Below are 7,707 nucleotides of genomic sequence, written 5' to 3' on the forward strand. Positions count from 1 at the left end.
TAACCCATTCCCCTGCCCACCTTCCCTCCAGTAACCTTCAGTTTATTCGCTAGAGTTAAGAGTCTATTTTATGGTTTGCCTCTTCTCCCCATTCATGTGCATCTGTTTTGTTTCTTAAATTCCACATATGAATGAAATCATGTTATTCATCTGTCTCTGACAGACTTATTTTGCTTACCATAATATGCTTTAGCTCCATCCCCATTGTTGCAAATGGCAAGATTTCATTCCTTTTGATGGCTGAGTAATATTCCATTATATATATGTGTGTGTGTATGTATATATATATATGTATATATATATATATATTAAAGAAGATGTGATGTGTGTGTGTGTGTGTATATATATAGATACACACACACACACACACACACACACATCACATCTTCTTTAATTCATTCATCAGTGGACACTTGGGCTCTTTCCATAATTTGGTTGTTGATAATATTGCTCTAAACATCAGGTGTATGTTTCCCTTCAAATCGGTATCTTTGTATCCTTTAGGTAAATACCTAATAGTGAATTCGGGTAGTTCTGTCTTTAACTTTCTGAGGTACCTACACATTGTTTTCCAGAGTGGCTGTGCCAGTTTGCATTACTACCAACAGTATAAAAGTGTTCCCCTTTTCTCTCATACTTGCCAACATCTATTGTTTCCTGAGTTGTTAATTTTACCCATTCTGACAGGTGTGAGGTGATATCTCATTGTAGTTTTGATTTGTATTTCCCTGATGATGAGTGATGTTGAGCATCTTTTCATATGTCTGTCAGCCATGTGAAAGTGTTCTTTGGAATAATGTCTATTCATGTATTCTGCCCATTTTTTAACTAGATTATTTGCTTTTTGAGTTCTGAAATATGTTACTTACATATTTTGGATCCCCTTTATCAGATATGTCATTTGCAAATATCTTCTTCCATTCTAAAGGTTGCCTTTTAGTTTTGTTTATTATTTCTTTTGCTTTGCAGAAGCTTTTTATCTTGATGAAGTCCCAATAGTTTATTTTTGCTTTTTTTCCCTTGCCTTGGGAGACATACCTAGTAAGAGATTGTCATGGCCAATGTCAAAGAGATTACTGCCTGTGCTGTCCTCTAGGATTCTGATGATTTCCTGTCTCACATTTAGGTCTTTCATCCATTTTGAATTTATTTTTGTGTATGGTATAAGAAAGTGGTCAAAAATTAATACAACTTTAAAATCTCTTTATGGAGAGATTTGTATACATATAGAGAGTAGGAACATTCCCTGAAGTGGTGCAATGTCGACGCTCCTAGAATGAAATTCAAGACACTGGTGTTATGGTGTCTCTTCTTCTCACCCTCTGACCAAAAGAAGGTTCCCTGGCTGCCTTCTTTCTTAAACTCAGCAGCACTTTATTAAGCACCTCTACTGTGATAGAGCTTTAGAGGTTCACATTCTTGTGCGGAGTTTCAGAGAATACATTATCACAACAATATGATAAACTACCAGTTTACATTTAGCAACTGCTTTTTACTAAATCCTTCATCATAATTGGCCTTAATGATCTTTCCTTTTTTTTTTGTAGTCTGATAGATGAAAAATATTTTCTTACTTTATTTGATTCTTAATGAACTTTTTGCCCACCTATCTTTGTGTGTGTGTGTGCATATGTGTGTGTGTGAGAGAGAGACAGAGACAGAGACAGAGTCAGAGACAGAGTCAAAGACAAAAGAGAGACAGAAAAAGAGAGAGAGAGTTTCTTGTGATTATATCCTTTGCCTCTAATCAAAACATATGAGAGCAAAGGGAGGGGGAACTTACAGAGCCCTGTGTCTGGGGTCAGGGAAGGTTCTCCTAGCGAGACTTGAAGGATGAGTAGACAAAACAGCAGTGATGAGAAGAGCTATTATCTCTCAACTTGAAATCCACCTTTCCATAATTTGCTTTGCAAGGCTGGTACTAGAACTCTGACAACAGTTTTCTTTTTCCATCTGGTTCCCTGCTAGGTTTTGCCAATGGGGAACTGGAAGGAAATTAGACAGCAGGAGGGGAGACAGGATTTGAGTCTTCTTCTGTACTGGCTGTTCCTGTCAAGGTCTCCCCAGCCAAACCCCTTCAGCCTGGCAGGGGGAGTGTTGGTTGTGGTTGCATCACCAGCTGGGGTTTGTTTGTTTGTTTGTTTGTTTTGTTTTTTTGTTTTTGTTTTGTTTTGGTTTTTTGGCCTTCCAAGAATCGGTTTCATCCTGACTCCTCAAAGATACCAGGAGCAGCCTACAAGTGCACCTCCTCAGGGGGCTCCCTTCTTGGCCAGCCCCCACCCACTTCCAGTTCACCAACACCTGTCTTCACAGCCCTGAATCCACGGGATTCTTCCTACAAACTACTGAGTTCTGTGAGCTCAACACAAGCCCCTTCCCTTGGTTCTTCTCAAAAAGTTGCCTCCTTTGGTCACCATCTCTCTTATACCATCCAACACCTTGGTAACTCATTTATAATAAATTCTTCCTGTTAAAATACCTACTGAGATTTTTGTTTTTCCCAACTGGACCTGGAGTAACTTCTGTGGGAAAAGACGAAGTTAAGCTTTTGCTTGTTGAGGTTGAGAAGCTGCAGGGCAACTGGGCTTCAAGGTTAGCAGACAGTTGGAAATACTAGCCTGGAACTCAGATGCCAGGACTCAAAATCTCAGAGTGATCTGTTTATCTCCGTAGATCTGACCTCGGTATAAATAGTCACTTCCAGCTTTAAATTTACAGATCTAGAAATGTATAGATACTTTTGTTCTGAAGATGGTTTTTTGCCCTAAGAATAGCTGAACAGCTCACTTTTAAATATCTTAAATTATGGAGCAGTAGGAAAGTATAAGCATTTAGAGAAAATCTTCAAACTTTATGCTATCAATCAAACCAGTAATTTCGTGTGGTAATGTGGCCTCTAAAGTTTTTGGAGTGGTGGTGGAAGTGAAAATGTCCTATTGTTGTGAGTGGCTTGAATGAAATCAGAGTGAAGATGTTAAATGCTCTAGCAGCCCCCAGCAGAAGAATGTAGAGTGGATGAACAGTTGCCCATTATCACTCCAGGAGAGGCTATCTTCTTTCTTCTACCAGTGTTCATAAAAGGAAATCTAAATACTTCTGGAGAGTTTTAGACATTAGGCTAATGCCTTTTTAGATCCTGAGGATGGAAGACCAAGAAAAAGGTCAAAAAAACAAAACACTACGAAAACCATATCATAGAATTATTAAGTCTTCAAAAACTTTTCAGTACACTCAAGACCTCTGTTCCCCTTATGTTGTCAACCAATTGAAGTGGCCATCATAGCTAATAAGCTGACATAAGATGGTACTTTTGAAAAAGATACTGCCTTTGGGAAAAACCTCTGGGTGCCTTAGGAAGGTAATAAGTTCAAGGGAAACCTAGCTGAGACACTCCAATGATTTCAAGGCAGTTTAAATGTAATAAAATAGGCGTGAAATGCTATTAATAAGTGCTCTTAAGTCAGGCTTCCTCAGCCTGATATTTAGAGGTTTAAAGTAGAAAAACCTTTTTAAAATGCAGCAAAACATGAGGTAGAATCAAGAGTAGTGTATATAAAACCAGTCTGAGTACTGTTTTAAAGTTTATAATGTGCTACAATGACAAAGGAGCACACTCTACAGTTACAACAGATTTTTTCATTTCTTGTTTGTTACTTTAACCCTAAGCTTCTTCCTCCTTTAAGTGTCTCCCATTGTTTCATAGGCATTTGTTGGCAGGGAGTAGTTCAAGGATTTTATTGTGTTACAAGAATAGGTGTGTCAGGTGTTTTTTTTTTTCTTGAGATTCTGAACTCATGTTTTATTTTTTATTGGTTCTGTTTCCAACGTGTGATTAGTTTGAGTGTATATATGCATACATATGTTGAGCAAAGACAGAATCTACAAATCGAATCTTATAGTGGTTTGAACTTAAGTTCTGAGATGTTATAAGATGTTTTCATTTTACATATGTTTTACATATTTTTGAATTTTTAGTCTGAATTTGGTATTTAATATGTGAGCCTCTTCCATTTTTCTCATTTTTCTTTTTAATTTTATAGACAAACTAAAAGAAGAGAAGCTTTAGAAACAACATCCTTGTTTTAAGTATGAAGTTCATCCGTGTCTGGTGTAATTAAGGCTTATGAACTCCCAAGCTGTTTCTTCATATCTAATCTCCCACATCTATGCACTGTTTAGCATTTTAATTGTTGGTTCAGAAAGAATATTTTAAAAAGGATTTCCTTACTCACTTAAAAATATACAAATACATTGATTTTCTTTGATGTCCAGTTTTTATTAGTGGATTGGACAAAATTATGATGGACTGACTGTCTGAGCAATGACCAAGTTGGCAGAGAATAGATTATCCCAAAGCCACAGTAACCAGAAAATGTCCTTGTATTTCCAGGTCAGTTCCGTGTATCAGTTTGGGGGCTTGGACAGAAGAAAATGAAAGAATGGGCAAGATTTACCATGGATGACGATCAGAAGGAGGAACAAAATACAAGTGGTTCAGAATCTCGTTTGGAAATGCTGGTCATATACAGTCTTTCAATGTCTTCACTGAAGAGCTTACTTACCACAACAACTGGAGGACCAAACTGGCTCGGATAGATCTTGCCATGAGGAGATAGCTTAATCTTTTTTTTACCTTGATCCTAAAGCGAAGAAACTTGTTCAGAGATAACTTCAAAGGGATGTTTAATGAAAATAATACTGGGCTGGGGATTTGGAGAACTGATCTAATTTGTTCCTAGCTGCCAACCAGCCACCAGCAGGATGAGTCACTATTTGTGACTCAATTTTTTCTCTCCATTAGATGGGAATTTCATTTTGTTTTAAATTTGTTACATTTGTAGTTAAAGATTTTTGTGGAAAAGCATTCATAAAGGTTTTAAAAAGATAAAAGTTCTATATTGACCCAAAGCATTATTAACCGAGCAACCAACATTATTATGTGAATTACTTCGTGTGCTTTGTTAACTAGTAAGAAGAGTAAGTTATAATACAGGTCTTATAATATAAACACAGAAACTTTAAAAGACATCATGGTTATGTAAAACTATGGGGTAAAATATACATGATAATAAAAATGAAAACAATTTCCAAGGGGGGAAAAAAAACTTTGTACATGTCAGGTAATTGCAATTGTAAACTCGTGAAATAGTTAAGGATCTTTTACCCCCCCCCCCCCCCCGTTTTTTAAGGATCTAAAAAGGATGATTTTAATGAACCAAAATGTACCTGAATATAAGGACTCCAAGGCCAGAGGATAAAATTAAGGCTGCTACTTTATTTTGAGCAAGAAAGTGTCATAAGCAACTCCAAACTCCAAGTATCCCCCACTGATATGAAAGCTCCCCCCTACGGCATTCCCCACCCAGTTCTGGGAGAAAAGTGTCTTCTGTCTGGCCAGGCCTGTCATCTACCACGAGACCTTGCTACAAGGCAGGCGTGGCATTGACTGACATCTGCTTGCACTTGAAGAACCAGGTCCTGATGGAGTAGCTTGGCACGTACATTCGGAGAGATGACTCTCCTTCGGGTTAAAAATCGAATGCATGTGCTAACACAGGGCCACAGACCTCTGACCTTGAAATATGTAAAACGAATGTGATTTGTCTGCATTCCCACAGTGGCTTCCGTGTAAAAATCACTTTGAGAGTAAGGCTCCTTTCATTAAAACACTCTCTGATCGAACACCCTTGCAAAGCAAAGCCCTCCCAGCCCCAAGTCTACAATATAAAAGCAAGGTGAAAGGACAGGTTCTCTGCTATGATCGTGTTCAGGACATTCACAAGGATGGGGGTGAGCTAGGCCCCAGGAGCGCCCCCCCCTCCCGCTATCAGCGCCAAAACTTGTATGTACCGCCCCCAAGTCTCAAAAAGGTCAGCTGACCGGTTGTAAGCGGTCCACGCCGGTTCTCCCACAAACAGCCGCATGGCTTTCACATAGTTCTTTTCCTCCAGCGTGAAGTGGTGATGAATCCCTGCAGGAAGAGTTCTCACGTCTCCCTGTACCAGGAAAACGCGGACCCACCTGTCTTCTCCGTCTCTCATATCAAGGTACCCACTGCTGCCCAAGATGTACATAGAGGATCTCATCATCCGGTGCAGATACTCCTCACAGAACATCTTTTCTTCATGATGAGGTCATTTGTCTTTGCATATGGTTGTTATGTCGGCCCAGGAGTAGTTTCCGTCTTTTCGGATCTTTTCTAATTCTGGATCATTCTCATATTTGTCAGCATCCAGCTTCTAGTGAAGAACTCCCAGCTGGCACAGCTCCTGCAGGCGGACCAGGCCTCCGCACGGCGGTGGGCAGACTGGTGCACGAATCGGGCCTGCACCGTGGCCGGGCGGGGGCGCCACGAGCACCTGTCTGTACCTCGAGGGGCCTGGCCCCCTGACCCCACGCCTGCCGGCAGCTGTGGGAGGCGCCCAGCAAGAACCCATGGTTTATCCTGTTGCAGAGGCCAAGTGAGATTCCACCGCTGGAGGCGGCAACATGCGGGTGGCCCAAGACTTCTTCCTGTCTGGAAGTCACATTCCAAAGACTTTATGTGCTATGTCTCCAAGACTGGCTCTTGATGGTCTAAAGAGAAGATAAAAGAAAACGTGTAACACTCTTCTTCCCTTTCATGATGTATGACTTTCAAGCCTACATTCTTCTTAAAATCCTGTTGTGAATATCAGGTATTGAATAATAACTCTTCCTTTTTCTTTGCACTTTTTGGGGGTATCCTAATCTCACCACCTCTATCATACACGAATGCCTTTGGTTGATTATGTATAGGAAAAGAGAAGAAAGTAGAATACATTATTTTTCAAACCACTGGCTGGATTTTTTTTTTAACGTTTATTTATTTTTGAGAGAGACAGAGCATGAACAGGGGAGGGGCAGAGAGAGAGGGAGATACAGAATATGAAGTGGGCTCCAGGCTGTGAGCTGTCAGCCCAGAGCCGCGTCATGGGCCTCCGGCTCAGGAACTAGCAGGAGACCATGACCTGAGCCAAAGTTGGATGTCCAACCGGCTGAGCCACCCAGGCACCCCCGCCCCCCATCAGCTGGAGTTCTATCTGTTATTTATCAGCATTCTGTATGTTAATCTATATTATCTATTCATCTGTCATCTTATTGCTTGTCTATTAATCTGTGTGGCCATAATGTATAGCAATATCCTTCTTTTCATACACATACAAAAAGACACATCTGAAATCTTTTTCAGCAAATACTAATACCTTTTCTTCTTCCCTGTGTGATGAGATCTTGGAGATATTTTGCCCTGTTCTTTGCACTTTTGTAAGTTGCTTTTCTTCTTACATAAAAAGGTATAATGTTTATAGAAACATATTGTTCTTAGAAGTGAACTAAAATAATTCTTTTTTTTTCAACGTTTTTTTTTTTTTAATTTATTTTTGGGACAGAGAGAGACAGAGCATGAACGGGGGAGGGGCAGAGAGAGAGGGAGACACAGAATCGGAAACAGGCTCCAGGCTCCGAGCCATCAGCCCAGAGCCTGACGCGGGGCTCGAACTCACGGACCGCGAGATCGTGACCTGGCTGAAGTCGGACGCTTAACCGACTGCACCACCCAGGCGCCCCTAAAATAATTCTTATCATTGGTTCCTTGAAATAATAATAGAATCCACCTTATGGTGTTGTAATGAGGATTAAATGAGATTATAGACGTCAGGTGCTTCCCAGGATCTCCTGTGGTACATT

At 40.2% G+C, this 7,707-nt stretch overlaps 1 pseudogene; it reads right to left on the reverse strand.

Annotated features, from left to right (window-relative positions):
- Positions 1–5,795: 5,795 nt before the first annotated feature.
- On the reverse strand, positions 5,796–6,437 carry LOC125164730 (1,2-dihydroxy-3-keto-5-methylthiopentene dioxygenase-like; annotated as a pseudogene).
- Between the last annotated feature and the right edge of the window lie 1,270 nt (positions 6,438–7,707).

Source organism: Prionailurus viverrinus, chromosome A1 (genome assembly GCF_022837055.1).
Source record: "Prionailurus viverrinus isolate Anna chromosome A1, UM_Priviv_1.0, whole genome shotgun sequence".
Lineage (NCBI taxonomy): Eukaryota > Metazoa > Chordata > Mammalia > Carnivora > Felidae > Prionailurus > Prionailurus viverrinus.